Source organism: Bos indicus, chromosome 23 (genome assembly GCF_029378745.1).
Source record: "Bos indicus isolate NIAB-ARS_2022 breed Sahiwal x Tharparkar chromosome 23, NIAB-ARS_B.indTharparkar_mat_pri_1.0, whole genome shotgun sequence".
NCBI lineage: Eukaryota > Metazoa > Chordata > Mammalia > Artiodactyla > Bovidae > Bos > Bos indicus.
The window spans coordinates 54,049,076-54,067,946 of NC_091782.1; the positions used below are offsets into that span (position 1 = coordinate 54,049,076).

Sequence of the window (18,871 nt, forward strand, 5' to 3'; positions counted from 1 at the left end):
TCGGGGTGTATCACTAGTGAGCTGGTGGCTGTTGGAGCTGGGGTCCATTTAGCCATGAAACAGCTGCTTTGCAAACGCTGGGGCAGCTGCTTGGTGATGGCAAAAAAGGGAAAGATGATTCTAAAATTCTAAAATAGACAACCACCATCCTTTACAACGTTGCCAGACTGTAATGCTTCATACAATAGGCTTCTTGGGATGCGGGCGCCGCAGCAGAGCGAAGCTAGTCTCCGGGTGGGATTGCCTGTTTGCTGCAGGCCTCGTTCTCCACGCAGAGCATTCTAGTTTAAGAATCTCTCAACTTATCTGTTATATGACTGGCCCTCCACAAAGCAGCTATAATTAGGCCACAGGAAGAGGGTCGTGGTGGGTCGCCCCTGTGCTCTGACACACTCCTTTCTTCTCTGTCCCCATTCCCACTGCGTAACAGAGCGTGACAGAAACTTGGCTCCACTGTCCCCCAGAACTCCTTCTTCCTTTAAAGACACAGTTCTGATTCCTGTGGAAGACACGAGTTGAATGCAGCCCTGTCTCACAAGGAATCTGTGCAGTGGTTTTCATTCCAAAATTCAAGGCAGATTTTTTTCTTTTAGGTTTCCCTGTCAAAAAGCAGATTTAGATGTCAGAATAAGTCAAATACAATCTCATGCAAAGGCCTAACACCAGCTGTGTCTACACAGCAAAGCACCAGTTGACGAACCAACTCCTTTAATCCAAGCCCGAGTCTGGAGGCGTTTGTTCTTCTTGAGCACCCAGAATGGCTCTCGGGAAAGCCCCAAGGTGGCCAGTTTCTTAGTGCGCTGTTTGCTCTGCTTACTTAAAGCCTATTCCTGTACAGTCAAGGCTTAACCATGAGGCTGAGAGATCTAGTCCCTGCCAGTCTGCTCCTCAGCACAGGTGCTGGGATGTCCTGAAATAAACAGGAAGACCCCAGCTCTGCAGTCCAAAATAGGCCCCTGATTCGAATGATCTCTGCTAGCTATGCAAACAGGCCTGGAAACACAGAGGGAATTGACAAAGGCTCCAAGTTCATCACAGTACAGGCGATAAACACCATAGAGCATTTGCGGTGGAAAATGGGGGGATTGAACGACTCAGAGTAGGAGATTACGTTCAGTCTGGAAAGACATGTGGGTGGCCGGTGGTGGGTGGACAAGCAGCGTGGTTGAGTTAGCCAGGCAGGTGAGGGGGACTGCCGCGGTCTGGCAGGCTGGAGCAGGACCTCTGGGAGTAGATGGGGGATGACCTTAGGTTGGCCTGAGTCAGGCAATGGGGTCCCTGGACATGCTGAGGAGTATGACTTTTGTCCAAGTGGCAGAGGTGTCTGGCTAGTCTGTGTTTCAGAATGATCACCCTATGACGTTATGGAGGTGGGTCGGAGGGACAGTAAAGAGAGACCAAGTGGGAGGAGAAGTTCTGAAAATTTCAGGCCAAGCCTCCTTGTTAGGTGGATGAGGATGCTGATGAAGGTGGTTCAGATTGCTGCCTCCATGGAGGGGCTCATCCCAGATGCAAGGAAGAAGGAGTTTGATCTGAGACCGGATGGTCTTAGGCGCTTGGGAAACACGGTGTCTGAGGGGCTTTCCTGGCGGTGCAGAGGCTAGGACGCTGCACGCTCACTGCCAAGGGCGCAGGTTCAATCCCTGGTGGGAGCTAAGGTCCTGCGAGCTCCTCGCTGATGCCTAAAAACCAGCAACAACCAAAAACATCGCAGCTGAATTTCCAGCAGATGGTATAGAATTCAGGAAGGATCACCAGAGCAAATATGTGTATTATGTATATGTGTGTGTATATACATATATATATATATATATATATAATATGCATAAAATAGGGGCTTCCCTGGTAGATCAACTGGTAAAGAATCTGCCTGCGATGCAGGTGACCCCGGTTTAATTTCAGAGTCAGGAAGATCCCCTGGAGAAGGGATAGGCTACCCACTCCAGTATTCTTGGGCTGCTCTTGAGGCTCAGCTGGTAAAGAATCCGCCTGCAGTACTGGAGACCTGGGTTCCATCCCTGGGTGGGGAAGATCCCCTGGAGGAGGGAACGGCTACCCACTCCAAATTATATAAATATGTATTTTATATAGAATTATTCCGCATCTCTAAAAGTAATACAGGCTTATTTTATAAAGTTTAGGACAATCAGCAAAGTGTGGAACGGAAGCTCTGCAGTGGGGCTGGGGGTACAGATTCAGCATTAAATGTCCTGAATGATCATTGCCCTCTTGTTCACATGTGAAGCATACATTTTCAAAGATTCATCATATGATAAAATGCATTGAAAGGCAAAACTTAATTGTATACAGGATGTAGTTGACTTTCATGAGCTGAGAACAATCTTTAGAAACTGAGTCGCCATGAGAAGGAAGAGATCTGTATTAACTGCACAGAATCTAAATAACATTCACATCAACCAAACTGAGGCTTTGGGTGCGTGGGAACGTCCCTGCCACTCACCCAGCCAAGCAGGCCCTTTGGACACGGGACCAAAGCCTCGCAGCTCACCTACAGTTGACACAACTCCTGTAATCACCCTCCTACTGTCTATGGACGGAATTCTAAGTTCTCCGGTAGCAGTCACCCTCCACACGAGCAAATCCAGGCTCCCAAATTCAAGAAGAATTTGGCTCTGTCTTTGGTCGTCTGTACAGCTAACGTGCACGACGAGGTGGGTCCTGGCTGAGGCGAGAGTACAAGCAGCCCCCACCGTGTCCATAGGCGAGTCTCACCCACGTGGAACCTACGCACGCCAGCTTTTTGCAAGCAGCCTGATTTGTCCAGGGTGCATTCCACGAGGTGCACAGTCTGGAGTGGACAGCTAGATGCCTTCTCACACATCACCTCCAAGGTCTAGACGGAGGACTCTTGCACTCAAATGGCTTCCTTCCCTGTTCATGAGGGCTGGTGGGAGGTGCTGGGGAGAAGCCACACTTGGGGGGCCCCGGGGGACATGGGTAAGACACTGTGAGTCTGTTCCATGGAGTGGTGTGCAGATGCAAGCTGGGGCTTAGCAGGCTGAGAAGCAGGAAGACGCCCGGGTGGGGCTGAGTCTTGGTAGCAGACATGGAACAGGACCCTTGAGGACCCTCTTGGGTTTAACAGCCCCCACCCAAGAGCCCCTGTCTCTTGAACTCAAGGGCCTCGCTCCAGGCCTCCCTGAAGCCCCAGATGCCCGACTTAGGAGTTAATAAGTAAGAAAACGTGAATGCCTGGTGTGCGAGGGAACAGAGGACAAGTTAAACAACAGAGCAGAGTCCGGGACCTTGGCTCCCCCTGAAGGGCGCAGGAGACAATGTCTGACATGCATTCCTAAGTGGTTTTAAGGAAACCAGACTCGCCCTGATGGAAACAAGCACGCGGACCCCTGACAGGTTAGGACCAGAAGGTTGAGGATGTGGCCTCCCAAAACACCACCCTGTCACCCCACCACCCACTAATCAGGAGGGTGTCCACAAGCTGATCGTGCTTCCCGAAACCCTCTGCCTCCTCCTCCCATAGAATGCCTTCCCTGACAACCACCACCACGTTCTGGTCTTCGGAGCCTGAGCTGCCTGTTCTCCTTGCTGGCAGCCTTCAGGAAACTGGGCTTTCCTTCAGCACAGCCCCAAGTCGGTAGATCAGCTTTGCCGGGCAGGGGACCCAGTTGAGTCCAGAAGCAAGAGGTCAGGGAGGAAGACAAGCGGCCTAGCTGTCAAGAGCGTCCACGGTGCTGGCTGGACGCTGGAGACAGGGTGAGTGAGGCACATATGGAAGGAGAGATTCAGGACAGTTCTCTGAAATGCAAGCAGGCGGGGTCTAGAGAAAGAAAGCGCCTGCAGAGAAGGGCCAGCCCCTTCATGGAAGGGTCTGCAGGGGAGGCACAGAGGAAGAGCCAGGCTTCAGATGAAGAAGGAGGAAAAATGCTGAAACAAGTGTTCAAGATATAAAGGAGTTCACTAAAAATTAAATGAGGGAGTCATAAGAACAGTCCAACTACTATTTAGATAAGGAATTAATTAATGAAAGCAAAAGGCCAGCGACCCATGTTAAAGCTGCCAAGCATTTCCCGTTGGGCAAGCCTGAGGCTGTACCACCCTCCTCCCCTCATGTGGGTACTGGGTGCTGACATGGAAGCAAATGCTTCACTAGGTCGCTCTTCGCAAATCACAATTTTAAATCAAGAACTTAGCTTGACTGTCCAACATCTTGTCAAATGAATTCTAATTAATGGCAGCATTTAATGCCCATCGGCCAGAACTTCAAACGCAAGGGTAGAATTATGGGAATTGACCCACTTCCCAGGGTTAAATCCCCTCCCACATAGAAGCACGTTCTCCATCTGTGAAGCTTCGTAAGCTGGTGACACACTTGAACACTGCTAGAGTTCTGGTGTGAGGTGAAAAATTGACTTACGAGGACAATCCTTTCCCACTAAACACTCACCTAGACGCTTTCTAATTTGGTGCATCAGGAAAAGCAAGGAAATAGGCGTCTGGCTTTGACGCTGTCATTAAATAAGTCCTAGGAAGGAACATATTACTTTTGAAATTATTAGACCTTAGTGGCTCGTAACTTCTCCTTGCGCTTATTTCCCTTGCCATATTCTAGCATTTTTTCTTTAAAAATAACTGCTTTCCCTTGTTACAGAACACTCAGCTGATGGCAGCGCCTGGAAGCCGGTTTTTCCCCTTTGTCATGAAATTATTGGCATCATATCATCCAAAAAGTGTTCATTGAATAAAGGAAGCCAAAAGTGTTACAAGACCATCTTTTAGAACTAGTTGTTCTGGCAGTCTAATATAAAGCCTGGAGGACTGGATATCCACAGAAACCAGTCCTTGAGGGAGCAGGCGGTGTGGCGGAAGTGCCGGGTACCGGACGCCTGCCCGCCTGGCCGAGCCGGGCCCTGGTCCCCAGGCGGAGGCAGGCTCTGGAGCCTGCGGGAGGGCCTTCGGGTCTGTGCTCGTCCCGGGTACCTCAAGTTTAAGTCTCCGTGCTGCCCTCAGGAGTAGAGGGACAAAGCCGGGGCCTGTAGTGCTAGAAGATTCGCTGAGAGACCAGGAAACAGCTGGAGGAGGGGCATTGCTTCCAGCCGGGAGGGAGGGGGACCCAGGAAAAGAGGAGGCCCGCTGCACTCTACCCCACTCTCACCTGAGTGCTGGCGCCCAGGACTCGCTTTCTTTTTATTCCCCAAATTATCCACGCGTTCTTTCCATCAGGTTGTTTTAGCTTGATGTGAAATACCTTTACTGAAGTCAAGCCCATGTCAAAATATCAAGGGCAATTTCAAGTTGGAAAATGACCTTTGTTGCGCACAAAAAGCACGGTGAGTATGTTAACCTCTGTGTGGCCACAGTCGCTCCCGAGGACGTGCTTTCACAGCCCTTTCACAATGACTGCCTCTCTGCTTCATCACCAGCACCCGGCTCTTGAGGAATCAGAGACGCACCGAGCTGGGCCTTGTCTGGTGCTGAAGCGGCCCATGTCCTCACTGTGCTGTCATACCCTCACAGGTGACCCTTCAGAATCACTGGGATCACTGAGAATGACGTGCAAGTTTCTAAAACCCAAATCCACATCCCAAGCAATGGCCACAGATGGGGTTTATTTTAATTTTCCAATACTTGAAAACAGCCCCAAAAAAGAGATGTAAAGTACTCATTTCAAGGAATGGCCGCTCAGCAGAATACGTGTCCAGCTTCCCAAACAACAACACTGAGGAGGCCAACGTTCACTCCAAACTCAAAAACTTTGTGTTATATTTTAAAGTGATTTCCTTAATTTATATTATAACCAAATAATGTTTTATTAATGGGAGTTGTTTCTGACAGCCCACAAACCACTTATGGAAGATGCCAGCTGTTGAAATAGTAAAGTTAATATTTTCTCTTAAGTACTTGAAGAAATTAAAATAGATGTTGTGATTTGCAATTTTTATTAGATTCAGTTGAAGCATACCCATAGCCTTCAGACCTAGCATCCTGAGGACAGCTGCAAGCCAAGAGCAAATGGCCCTGCACACAGCTCTTAGGGTAGGACTCTAGACCGGCCACTCTGCCTCCTGCTCACCCCAAACCCACTCAGGCACTCCTGCCTGGGCACCTGTGCCCCTGCTGGCCCTTCCACACAGATAGCTCCAGCCTGGCGCCCCCGTCCAGGTCTCCGCGTCTTCCCTCAACGTCCTCACTTTATGTGAGCCCCTGCCCAGCCCCCCGGCCCCAGCCCTCCTCCTTGTCTTCTTTGGTGAGAAGATTCAGGTCCTGTTCTCTCAGCAGATGTCACGTATGCATCACGGGGCAGTCACCCTCTGAACACAAGGCGCCCAGACCTCACCCGTCTTGCGGCTGGACGCCTGCGCCCTGGTCCGCACCCCGCCGCGCCTCTCCTCCCGTCTGTCAACACCTGCTTTGCCTGTCTGGGAGTCCTGTGTTGGGTGCACAAACCTTTACAGACATCACATCCTCTTGTTGGACTGACCCTTTGTCACATAGCAACGTTTTTGTCTCTGCTCACCGTGTTTGGCTTGAGGTCCTCAGCACTTGCTTCCTCACGGTCCCTATCGCGTCTGACGTCTCCACACTCCTCACGTGTTTTGTTGTCCGTGTTCCCTGCTGGAGTGTAAGCCCTGTGCCCGCAGGGAGTTCTGTTTTGTTCCTGCTGCGTCTCCAGCACCAGAAGAGAGCCCAGAACTCAGCAGACAGCAGGGAGTGTTCTCAAGTGAGCAGATAGAAGGGGGCTGCCCAAGCTCATCTGCTTCAGGTAGAAGCGCCGAGGGCCTTCGGGGAGGCCGGGGTGTCTGACACCGAAACCATCGGGTGGCCTCTGAGCCTCGCAGCCGCACCAGGATCATAGAGCAGGGGACACTCGTTAGCGCTCACACCCCGCTTTGCCCACCTTTTGAATTAGGTGAACGTTAGAGAAAGCTCCCTGACATCAGCAGATGTTGCCAACCCCCCCCACCGCCCCCCGCCCTGTAACTCCAGGGCCGGGCCCCCAGAGCTGGAGCCCAGGGCCGGGAGCAGGCCCAGCGGCAGTCAGTGGCCGCCTCTCTCGGGCGCTTTCCACACCTTATTTTTTTCTCCTCATTTCTGCTGCTTTTCCTGGTGAGAGATCTAACTCCTGGCATTTTCAGTGGTGCGTGTTCACTAAGGAATGATGAAAGCAGTTAGGATCAGGACGGGAGTGCTGAGGCCTGCATGGTGACCAGGAGCCCTGAGCGACATGACAGCCCCCCGGACGGGAGCCCTGGCCCAGACAGCTCCCGCGGGCAACACAGGGTCAGCCCATGCTCGGGACGGGAGCCCTGGCCCAGACAGCTCCCGCTGGCAACACAGGGTCAGCCCATGCTCTGCAGGCTCAGCCGTGAAACCGCAGTGCTGTCCTGGCATGCAGAGTAGACGGGGATTTGCGTGGCTTCCTCCGCCGCCCAAGGTCCAGCTGCCGCCCGAGGTCCTGCCTGGCACCCCTTGAGCAGGCTCCCCCTCTTCATCTGGAGATCAAGGTTGCAAAGAGCTTCCTCCTGGGGTCCCCAGAGGCATCCACGGGACAGGTACTGCCCTGCCCAGGGCAGTCCTGCTGGACAGCGAGCCAGGAGCTCCCAGTGTCCACGAACAACACGGGGCCCAGCCCTGCCTCTTCTCAAGGTGACCACAGCCAACAGCACAGGAGTGGTGGCCAAGGTCAGGGCCAGGGCCAGGGTCAGGGTCAGGGTCAGGGTCAGGGCCAGGGTCAGGGCCAGGGTCAGGGTCAGGGCCAGGGTCAGGGACAGGGTCAGGGTCAGGGCCAGGGCCAGGGCCAGGGTCAGGGCCAGGGTCAGGGTCAGGGTCAGGGCCAGGGTCAGGGTCAGGGACAGGGTCAGGGCCAGGGTCAGGGCCAGGGTCAGGGTCAGGGCCAGGGCCAGGGTCAGGGCCAGGGTCAGGGCCAGGGTCAGGGTCAGGGCCAGGGTCAGGGTCAGGGTCAGGGCCAGGGCCAGGGCCAGGGTCAGGGGTCAGGGTCAGGGTCAGGATGGGGCTGAGCGAGCCTTTCCACTTGTCACTGTTTCTACCCTCAAGAAGAGCCGAGGTTTTATTGTTCACTTTTTTTAAAATCAGGTAGTTTATAAACAGAAGTAACACTGATTCACCACAAATGTGGGGTGCGTTCCAAACGGTTCTGTGCTTCCAAGTCCCCGGAGGCATTTGCTCCTTGCTCCCACAGGTGAGACAGCAGCTGGCTGGCCAGCGCCACCTCCTCCGAGAGCCCACGCGGCGGCATGAAGCTAACTCAGGTGTCCCGGCCGCCAGAGAGAAAACAGAAACACGAGTTCCCAAAGGGACAAGATGCCGCGGCTCAGAACACACGGCTCAGACACCTGCCTCACAGAGGAGCCGCTGCGGGCACCTCCCGGCCGGCCACCTGGCTTCCCTTGTCTCGTTTATTATTACTAACCATTTCAAAAACACTTTGGAGATTTTCAAGAAAGGGATAGATTGTGATCTCTGCATCGAGTGTGGTCCAGCAGAGGCCCACTGGCTTTTTAAAGGTCCCAGAGTGACATGGTTCGTCTTAACTGATATTTTCCTTTTAAAAACAACGGTCCTTTTGGGGAGCGCCCAGAAAGGATATTAAGGATTATGTTTGAATAAAAACACTGGAACTTGCTTTCCTGTGTCCCCTCTTTTTCAGGGAAGAAATCCTCTTGGAATGTGGAAAAGAAATGAGTTTGAGCATGCTAAATCCAGATCCCCCAGCCCTGACCAGCCCTCGTCACAGGTCAGCACAAGAGCAGAAAGCCCAGGATGCTCACCTCCCTCCGGGAGCGGGACCCTGCGTGAGATAGGCGGGTGGTCTGCAGCTCGGGTCCTCCTGTGAAAACAAGGGCACACACACACATGCTCAAGAGAGCTCCCTGAGGGGGCCTTCAGGGGATCCCTGGCCCCCAGTTCCTCTGGCTACAGCTGAAGAGCCTCGGACTGTTCAGACTCTCCCTGTGCATGTGCATCCCCAGTCGCTCAGCCGTGTCTGACTCTTTACGACCCCAGAACTGTAGCCCGCCAGGCTCCTCTGTCTGTGGGATTCTCCAGGCAAGAATACTGGAGTGGGCTGCCGTGCCCTCCTCCAGGGCATCTTCCTGACCCGGGGATCACACCCGCGTCTGTTATGTCTCCTGCCTTTGGGAGGCAGGTTCTCTGCCACTGGTGCCACTGGGAAGCCCTCAGACCCTCCCTAAGTGACCCCAGGTGCCAGGCTCTGCTGTGTTCGCCTAACTTGACGCTTACTGGACTGGCCTAATCCACCCCTGTCTGAGAATAACCTCCCCGCTTCATACTTGATTCTCTTCAAACCCTAAACTGTGGTGGCCTCTCCTCACCATCCTCCAAAATGATCGTGAACCGGTGGATTTCAGGACAGCCAAGCCCCGGCTCAGTGACCCACACAACTCTTCGGTTCAGCCCAAACTTACCTGAGAGCATTTGTGAAGTCCTCACTCAGTGTGACAGCCTATCTATCTGCAGGGCTGGGCCACAGGTACCCTCGATCGTGGTAGGAAAAAAACAGGTAGTTACGAGGGGTATTGCCTTCCAACACTGCCCCCCGCCCCCACCCCGAAAGACACACAGGTGTTATCAGTCTCCTGGGAACCGGTGAGACGCTGATTTCTCTACCGGGCATAAGTACTTCTCCTGAATTCTTGTACTAACTGAATCGTTTCACATATTAAAAATGTAATAAGTGCCCCCAGTTATGGAGAATTTTACAGCTAAAATGGAGAAATACCACAGTCAGAATATTTTATGAAAGAGCCAAAACACGTGGTAAATTAAGATTGATTTGCATGAAACTTTGCAGATGCCCTATAATATAAAAAGGAAACACACTTTGCTTGAACCGCGTGGCTGTTTTATTCGATTGTCCCGTCTGCCCTGACTCCTGCTTCTGATCTAACACCTGTAAATGGCCATGGAAATTGTGTATAAAATGTACATTTCATATTGCAGAGGTAGGAAGTTCAAGCTGTATGAGAGTCTGAATTTTATTAGAGTTTCTTACTTATGCCTTTTCCCAGCCTTGAAAATGAGGTCAATCATTTCGATGACTTTTTGTAACTGGGAGGGTTTGGCAGGAGTTGCCAAAACAGTCAGCAAGCTGGGAGACATTGCTGGGCGTGAAGCACAGCCCAGAGGTGAACCAGACGAATCTGAACTTAATAGTCAACTTAATCTACTTTTAAATTAATTTCTTGAACAAACAGAAAAATTGGAGAAGCCCCCTGGTGGCTCCTGGAGTCAAGGGGCCGGACGAGGAAAGGAAGGCAGTCTGGCCCCACGGCCCCCAGGCAGCGGGGGCTCTGTGCTTTCTGTGGTCCATCCCAGCTTCCCTCCTTCCACAGTGGGACTCGATCCACTGCGACAAGCATCCGGAAGCTAAGGCGTCGATCAGAGCAGCTCTTTCCCAGGCCGCCACTGTGCACATCCCTCTGGCCGTGGACTCAGCTGGAGTCTTCTAGCCAGAGAGCTGGGCCACGGCTGTCCCTGCCGATGTGCTTGTCTCCTCTAGCTTCTTGTCTGGGCCCCTCTCTCCTCTCTCTCCGTATCTCCATCTCTGTGTCTCTCTGACTCTCTGTCTCTCTCTGCGTCTCTCGGTTTCTCTCTCCAGCTCTGTGACTCTCAGTCTTTATGTCTCTCCATCTTCATGTCTCTCCTAGTCTGTCTGTCATCTCTGTGTCTCTCCTCGTCTCTGTCTCTGTCTCTCCATCTCAGGAGGATGGTGACCATTCCCCACGACATTGTCTAGGAGAAAAGTACAGCCTGGGTCCGGAAGAAAGGGAAGCAGCCCGAGTCCTCACTGGCAGCCACAGTCGGGAAGAGGCTCCTCAGTCTTCGTGTCTCAGGCTCAGCCGTGCGTGGACACTCACCCAGGAATGCCCCCGGCCAGACTCCCAGGCATGCTGCCCTTGTTTTTATAAATGCAGGAAATTCCCTACGATTTTCAATCTAGAAACAAATGAGAGAGCTTTCCGAGGACAGGCGCCCGTGGCCCTGCAGGTCTCCCTGGCGCGCCCGGGTCTGCCTGCCCAGCTGCAGTCACAGCCTCAGTCGCGGGCGTCACGGGCACAGGAAGCAGTGCCACTGAGATCTTCACTGTTACTATTATTGTGCACGGCTCCTGTGCCAACGTTTCCAGTATCTACTTTCTAAATGGACTGAATCTATTGCCAGGCTTCAGGAATATGTGAACCGTGAACTTCCAGATGTTTAAGCTGGTTTTAGAAAAGGCAGAGGAACCAGAGATCAAATTGCCAACATCTGCGGGATCATCAAAAAAGCAAGACGGTTCCAGAAAAAAACATCTATTTCTGCTTTTTTGACTATGCCAAAGCCTTTGACTGTGTGGATCACAAGAAACTGCGGAAAATTCTGAAAGAGATGGGAATACCAGACCACCTGACCTGCCTCTTGAGAAACCTGTATGCGGGTCAGAAAGCAGCAGTTAGAACTGGACATGGAACAACAGACTGGTTCCAAATAGGGAAAGGAGTATGCCAATGCTGTATATTGTCACCCTGCTTATTTAACTTCTATGCAGAGTACATCATGAGAAACGCTGGACTGAAGGAAGCACAAGCTGGAATCAAGATTGCTGGGAGAAATATCAATAACCTCAGGTATGCAGATGACACCACCCTTATGGCAGAGAGTGAAGAGGAACTAAAAAGCCTCTATCTGATGAAAGTGAAAGAGGAGGGTGAAAAAGTTGGCTTAAAGCTCAACATTCAGAAAACGAAGATCATGGCATCTGGTTCCATCACTTCATAGCAAGTAGATTGGGAAACAATAGAAACAGTGACAGACTTTATTTTTTTGGGCTCCAAAATCACTGCAGATGGTGACTGTGGCCATGAAATTAACAAAAGCTTATTCCTTGGAAGGAAAGTTATGACCAACCTAGACAGCATATTAAAAAGCAGAAGCATTACTTTGTTAACAAAGGTCCATCTAGTCAAGGCTATGGTTTTTCCAGTAGTCATGTATGGATGTGAAAGTTGGACTATAAGAAAGCTGAGCACTGAAGAATTGATGCTTTTGAAATGTGGTGTTGGAGAAGACTCTTGAGAGTCCCTTGGCCTGCAAGGAGATCCAACCAGTCCATCCTAAAGGAGATCAGTCCTGAATATTCTTTGGAAGGACTGATGCTGAAGCTGAAACTCTGGTACTTTGGCCACCTGATGTGAAGAGCTGACTCATTTGAAAAGACCCTGATGCTGGGAAAGATTGAGGGCAGGAGGAGAAGGGTATGACAGAGGATGAGATGGTTGGATAGCATCACTGACTCAATGGACATGAGTCTGAGTGAACTCCAGGAGTTGGTGATGGACAGGGAGGCCTGGCGTGCTGCGGTTCATGGGGTGAACTGAATTGCTGAACTAGAACTAGAATCTAACCATCTGAAAAACTCCATCTGCCTGCTGCAGCAGCTCCACAAGCTCTGTTTGGTGTGAAAACACTCAAATCTTCTGGCGCCTCCACCAGAGCCTTAGGGACAGGGTGACCCCAGAACATTAAAACTCTGTAACTCTTCCTCCTCTGTAAATGCGAACTTCCCATTCTTTCTTTCTTAATTAAAAAAAAATTGCTCTTTATCTAAATAGCAAAATGATAACTATTATTTTAAAATTGACTTTTTAAAATCAAAGAAATGAAAGCAGATATCTAACCAGTTGTTACCTCTTCCCATCTACCACATGAATCTAGGCCTTCATTTTCAAACCTGCTTTCTGCTGGCAGTTTATGGCGCATGCCTGGGCTGCCCGACCCACCACTCAGGGTGTGGGCAAAGGTCCTGGGGCTTCAGAGTTTGGCGGGAAGCTCTCTGGTGCTGGGCAATGACATCAGGAGAGTCTGATGCCGGAACCTGGATCCCCAGCAGAAAGTGACTGCTTCACCCCGTTTGTTTTGAGTTTCCACCACCTGTTAGTTACTCAGCTTCACTAACAGCCCTAATTTGCGTGTTATACTCTGTTTATTGAGCTTTACTATTGACTACAACCTGGACTCACAAACTGCTTAACTAAGAAAAGTCTGAACAAAATGAACAAGTCCCAGGACAGGTCTGTGCACTAACTGGATAATTACACATCCAATCCTTGGAACTGCCACTCCCGCCGCCCCCAGGCACCAGAACCCCCTGCTGGGCTCCAGTAACACAGTAGAGCTTTGGCTCAACTGTGGGACAAGAAATCCCAAGGGTCACTGTGATCCACTTATAAATTATAATTTCCCTCTGTGTAGAAGAAAATATTCAAGACCTATATCATTCACATACTTAGCAATGAAAACAACTTATTTTTGCCCTACTTTCTCAAATTGCTTGGAGGTGAAAAAATGTTAAACGGATAATATCTTTCAACACTGAATTGATTTCTCAGCTTAATTTAAACATGGAAATTATGTGCCAGATGGCATAATCAACATGTTCTGTTGAAAGACTGCAATTTTATTCCTATAAGAAAAAATAAAATAAGCGTTTTTCCACGTGGTCTACTCAGCAGGAAGGAAATTTTATACACTCTGCCTCCGACAATGCCATCTTTGACAAGAAAAATGACAATAGCTTTGAGTGTATGAACGCAGCCCTCTGTTCCACACCGCTGCCGGCCTGCACGGGAGGAAAAGGAGCAAAGAGAATCATCGTGAACGCAGTAAAACTTATCTTAGCGCCACTGGACATTTAAAGGCTTTCAGAAAAGCATTTCATTTCCAATCATGGCATAACTGTGTTTCACTCAATATCCTGAGCCTCATGCTATAAAATTGGAATATGCCCTGGCGCTCCCCTCCTGGGAGGTTGTCCAGAGACCTCCGAGTCTTGGGAGAGATGGGAACTGCCTGTTTTCACAACCCATTCCATTTTATGTGACATTCCCACTCTTGCATGACCATAAAGCGCTTGGCCGAGGAGCTCAGTCATGAGCTAAAGAGAAAATCACGATGTTTACGAAGAGTGACGTGCACAGTTCATGGTGCAAACATGAGTGTGAAGAGAAGTGGGTCGGGGGAGAGAAGGCAGGCACAACCCAGCAACTGATGGGCAACAGTGTTCCTGTGGGGAGAGCAGCCCTCTTCCCACGCAGATCAGCTTTGCTAGGGAAGACAGGTCGCTTCTGCTTCCCGTGAACAAGCATTTAATATTAGAGCAGATCCTTGGAATCAAATGTGTTCCAATAAAGCAAGAACCTCTCAGTCCACACTTTACGGGTTCAGTCGACACTCCTAACGTCACAGGGGCAAGTTCTTCTTTCAGCTCCAGGTTGAGACTGTTCCCTCCGATCTTTAAAACACCTGTATTTTGGTGCCTCATCAACTGTAGGCACCTCTGGCCCCAAAACGACACCCTGCTTGGCAGTATTTTGCTAGAATATGGTTTCCAATCTTCTCATATGAAAATAACTATTGAAGGTGCATTCACTTATCATATAAAATACATCTCAGAAGAACCATATTATGTTTATTCGGGCATCTAAATCTTATTCTGGAGTTTCAATTTTTCCCATCATTCTCATGATTACATACTCATCACCATATTCTCTTACACAGGATTGCATGATAGACCATCTTCTTTGAAGTTTACTAGGTGTCAAACAGATCACTATTTACATGGTTCAAAGATGACAAACCGCACCAGCTGGCATGTTAATCACCCCATACCTGCGATGTTACAAGTTCTGCAGGTCTGGGGTCAAGTATAAATATTCTAGGTGTTCCAACCATATTTCTATCCCCACATCAATGAAAATAGAATGAATTAAGGAAACTTATTTTCAAATGGTTGCTTTTTAGCTTACGTTCTAGAATAAGTAGCACAAATAAGTGGAACGTGGGGTGGAGGGAGCAACTCTTATTTATCAAACAAAGCGACAGAAGAGCCGCACTTCAGGAAGTGAGCAGCGTGAGGAAGAACGAGGCGCAGAGACCGCAGAGCCTGTGTCTGGAGCAGGGCAAGTTTCCAGAAGGAGGCCGCAGCGTTGCTGTCGAAGACGGTGCAGGGTCGAGGGTTCGGCTCATCAGAAGTCGCTGCTTGGGAGTTAGGCTGTGAGGTGAGTCTGAGCCCAAGTAGCAGGATTTGGGGTGTGAACTTGCCATGGGAACATCGGCAACAGAGAGTCTTCTGCAGAATGTAGAGCAATCGTTCTCCATTTCTCTCCCTTGGAAGGAAGAGTGACTGCCTGCTCCATCGTTGGAGCTCCGCCCTCAGTTCTTTAAGTACTGTGTGTTTCTCAGATCTTTGTGTCCCTTTTGCACTCCACTTACTTTGCATCTGAACGATATTGAGTAGTCTGTGTCCTAGTGTTGACTTTTCCCCAGGGCAGAGCCTGAGAAAAGACTTGGGTGCAGTGAGGGCTGAGAGAGAGAGAGAGAAAGGGGAGGCGGGGGAGGCGGGCAGAGGGTGCTGAGCTGGCTGTGCGGATGGAGCTGAATTCTGCTGAGATCCAACTGGGTACCAGCTCAGCAGAAGTGCCCTCTTGAATGAAACCTTATTATATTTAACAAGCATCAGAATAATCATTTTCCTTAATGACCCTTCACAGACTCACACACACACTGAATCTGAAACTCTGAGGGTGGGGCACAGCCCTCGGGGGTTTCTGGTGATGACCTCAGTCTGAGACCCTGTGAAGGGCACTTTCCTGTTGCAGAGACAAGGATGGGGGTTAGCGCTGGGGCTGTGGCACCCTCATTCCTATAGGGTCTCCAGTCAGAGAGGGCTCCCTCTGAGGGGATGCCCACCAATAGGCAGCACAGCTGAGAAAGGCTGGCTGGGCCACTGGAGAAACAGTGATTATCTGAGCATCAGATGGTCATCATCTATGATCTGGATGTAGGTACGGAACCAGCTGTGACTCCGAAAACCCTGCAGGACAGTGGCTAGAATTCCAAGTGTGAGGATCAGTTCTGTGGTTCTGGACTGACCTGTGGTTTCACACGAGAAAGACCCACAGCTGTAGAGGAAACCACAAAGGTCTGGGAACGGCAGGCAGAGGTGAACAGAGCCGCGGAGCGGTCTGCCACCACCACAAGGGGCCACAGGAAGCGTCGCGGGGAACTCGCTCCCTGCCTGGGAACTCCAGTTGCTCAGACGTGTCCAGTTCTTTACGGCCCCATGGACTGCAGCACGCCAGGCCTCCCTGTCCTTCACCATCTCCCAGAGTTTGTTCAAACTCATATCCATCGAGTTGGTGATGCCATCCAACCATCTCATCCTCTGTCATCCCCTTCTCCTCCCACCTTCAATCTTTCCCAGCATCGGGGTCTTTTCCAATGAATCAGTTCTTTGCATCAGGTGCCCAAAGTATTAGAGCTTCAGCTTTAGCATCAGTCTTTCCAGTGAATATTCAGGGCTGGGAACTTACTGAGTGTTTAAAATCAGTGAGCGGACTGCTCAGAAGGGGAAGGGAGTCTCCTAGGTTTCAATTCCACAAAGATATAGCAGTTGAAGCCTACATTTTTATTTCCCATTAAGGCCAGTTAAGAACATAATACAGCAGAGGGGTTATGTCAGAATATGTCATTGTTTCACTTTGGATTTGGATCCCATTTTTACATCTCTACAGACATTAGGAAGGGATGTGTCTTTGCAAACTTTGAAAAATACTGAAACTTTGTTAGCAGGTGTGCTTTTACGGGAGAAATATTCAAATAAAGAGAAATTTTACTTCTCCAGCTTCAGCGTTTGGCATTACCACCAAGTCCACCACCTAGCAGACAGTGGCCAGAGCGAGAGGCGGCTGCCGGGAGGAAGGTCTGCTCAGGGCTGTGTGTGGCGTGTGCTCCCAGAGCCCTTAGACTCCCTCTGCTGGCAGCTCCTTCAGAGACAGGGAACAGGGCATGTCAGGACTCCACAAAGAGCACTTAAGGTGGACTTTCAAGTCCTCAAACAGCTCCATGGCTAATGCCTGACCCCTCACACCCAACCCCTCACACCCGTGCCCTCACACCCACCCCATCACACTCGCCCCTCACACCCACCCCTCACATCCACCCCCTCACACCCGCCCCCTCACACCCACCCCTCTGAGAAAAAGTACCTTTTCCTCACTGCACTGGAAATATAGGGACAGGGTTTTACTTTGTGGCAAACTTTAGTGCAGCATTTGCTTAATCATTCTTTAAACCAGTCCTTAATATTATAATTTTAATGTTAATACTTATACATCCTATCAGAGACAGTGTTTAATAGTCAAAGTGCAGAAAGACAAAAGTTCATTCTTTAATTGTGAATTGTCTGCTCTACAAAAATTAGGAAGACAGAAACTGTATATCTTTGCAAAGGTTTAGAACATTTAAAATTAGGAGAAACTTCAATTCTCTGACTTCAGTTTCTTTTTTTCCCCTTATTTCAATTGTTTTATATTTAATTCATTTTATTTTTTTTAATTTATTTATTTTAATTGGAGGCTAATTACTTTACAATATTGTGGTGGTTTTTGCCATACATTGACATGAATCAGCCGTGAGTGTACATGTGTTCCCCATCCTGAAGCCCCCTCCCACCTCCCTCCCCATCCCATCCCTCAGGGTCATCCCAGTGCACCAGCCCTGAGCGCCCTGTCTCATGCATCGAACCTGGACTGGCAATCTATTTCACATATGATAATATACATGTTTCAGTGTTATTCTCTCAATTCAAGATCAATATAGTGAAAATGCATATACTACACAAAGCAATCTATAGATTCAATGCAATCCCTATCAAGCTACCAACGGTATTTTTCAGAGAACTAGAACAAATAATTTCACAATTTGTATGGAAATACAAAAAACCTCGAATAGGCAAAGCAATCCTGGGAAAGAAGAATGACCTGGAGGAACCAACCTGCCTGACTTCAGTTTCTTTGGCACCACTGTTTAAGCGCCAAGTCCCTCCGTCGAGACCACCCTGGGATGAAGCCCCTTCCCACAGCCTGGCCCTCTGCGCACAGCTGTCCCCTCCAGCTGCCCTGGCCTCTCCCTCAGCCGCCTGTTCTCTCGTCAACGCTCGCGAGCTTGTGGCGCCTTCCCTCCCGTGATCCAACGTACCCCGCCTTCCTCTGGCCACACCCACTGCTTCTTCGATGCCCTTCCTACTTCCTAAGGGGGTCTGGGCCCCTCCAACCCCCCAGGTCATGAACCTCCACCTGCTGCCCCTGAAAACAGAAGGAAACACAACCCCAAGGCCTGCGAGACGCTGGGTCATCCAGTGCCGGCCAGACCTCTGCTCCTGCCCCCACCCGACCCTCACACCCTCCAACACACGCTCCCCACACCCGCCCCTCGCACCTGACCCCTCACACCCACCCCCTCACACCCACCCCCTCACACCCGCCCCTCACACCTGACCCCTCACACCCAACCCCTCACACCCGCCCCCTCACACCCACCCCCTCACACCTGCCCCCTCACACCCACCCCATCACACTCGCCCCTCACACCCACCCCTCACACCCACCCCTCACACCCACCCCATCACACTCGCCCCTCACACCCGCCCCTCACACCCACCCCCTCACACCCACCCCATCACACTCGCCCCTCACACCCACCCCTCACACCCACCCCTCACACCCGCCCCTCACACCCACCCCTTAGACCCACCCCTCACACCCCCCCCTCACACCCAACCCCTCACACCCACCCCATCACACTCGCCCCTCACACCCGCCCCTCACACCCGCCCCCTCACACCCACCCCATCACACTCGCCCCTCACACCCGCCCCTCACACCCAACCCCTCACACCCACCCCATCACACTCGCCCCTCACACCCGCCCCTCACACCCACCCCTTAGACCCACCCCTCACACCCGCCCCTCACACCCAACCCCTCACACCCACCCCATCACACTCGCCCCTCACCATACTCGCCCCTCACAC

At 50.8% G+C, this 18,871-nt stretch overlaps 1 long non-coding RNA gene across 1 annotated transcript; it reads right to left on the reverse strand.

Annotated features, from left to right (window-relative positions):
• Positions 1 to 6,255: 6,255 nt before the first annotated feature.
• Positions 6,256 to 16,912, reverse strand: LOC139179143 (uncharacterized). The gene is made up of 3 exons (XR_011563571.1): positions 9,426 to 16,912; positions 8,769 to 8,827; positions 6,256 to 6,877 (listed from the first exon to the last, which is right to left on the reverse strand). It is a non-coding gene; the product is annotated as an uncharacterized lncRNA (long non-coding RNA).
• Positions 16,913 to 18,871: the final 1,959 nt, after the last annotated feature.